Source organism: Pteropus vampyrus, unplaced genomic scaffold (assembly GCF_000151845.1).
Source record: "Pteropus vampyrus isolate Shadow unplaced genomic scaffold, Pvam_2.0 Scaffold165, whole genome shotgun sequence".
In the NCBI taxonomy this organism is placed as follows: domain Eukaryota; kingdom Metazoa; phylum Chordata; class Mammalia; order Chiroptera; family Pteropodidae; genus Pteropus; species Pteropus vampyrus.
The window spans coordinates 67,571-68,808 of NW_011888946.1; positions in this window are offsets into that span (position 1 = coordinate 67,571).

Sequence of the window (1,238 nt, forward strand, 5' to 3'; positions counted from 1 at the left end):
CTCATTCCTTTAAAGAAGGATATTTCAATATGATTTTTAAAGTAACGTTTGCAATGATAATACATGATAATGAGTTATTAGCCACTTAATTGTTGCTTTTTGAAAATCTGTTGTTGAAGATGTTTTCAGTTTAATTCTTACGTAATGACATAATAATTACAGAAATAAATTACATTTTGTAGATTGTACTTAAAATTCTGTTTTCTTTTCGTTTACTGAGAAGATTAGAAATAATTTCTTGATTTTAGTTTGGGGAATTTTTATTCTATTTCAAAGAGTAGAAACTGTCTTTTTAGTAAAAACCACTAAAAAGCATCATTTTTTAAATAAAGGAAAAAATTAAGCATTTACTGTGCCTTTTTAGGAAGAATATAATTCAGCCCCAGTTAATGAGGATAAACGCTCCTTTATAAAAGAATATCAGCTAGTGAATCTAGAAGAGATGATATAATTAGAAGGTCAGAATTCTACATCTCCCTCCTGCATGAAATAATTGATGTAGGAAAGGGTCATCAACAGGTGCTAAATAATTGGGTGGAAGTTTAGCAACAAGCTGGTTTCTGGATGCTAAAGCATTAACCCCATAAAGGGGAAAAATATCTAAGGCAACGTAGCAATCAGTGTCTTGACGTAATCACCAAATTTATAAATAGTGATATAGACAGACAATGTATCTATTAATAATATGCAATAGGACATGTACGATGACACTTATGAAATACATATGTTAAACCAAAAATTTTTAACTTCCCAAGCTGAAATTCTTTTTGTAAGCAAGGTTTTATTAAATCAAAAATACTGGGCAAATGACTGGTCTTGGGGCATGGAGTCGAAAGACAGCAGCAAGGCTAGGTAGAAAAGATAGCATGCCAGTGGGCCCAGAGTTTTATATAGTGTTTTTATACATCAAGTAGGGGGAAAGAGGAAGAAGGAGGTAGCCTGAATTTACATGAGCCATAAGCAAAGAAGTAGGGTAAGGTGAAGCAGGCCCAGTTCTGGGATAGTAGAGTCCACATAAAGAAACGTCTGCTCCTGTGGATTAGCTGAGACAGAAGTCAGGAAACCGCCCCCCAGGAAACAAGTGGAGGGTCCTGACCTTCTATGGTGCCTGGATAAAATAATTAGCTGAAATAGCAGCCTGGAAATTAACTCGAAATTCCAACAGGCAAAACAGGGATGTGGGAAATCTTTCGTTAGCTGGTCAGCAGCCATCAACAGAGTAGCAGTTGTCTCTCATT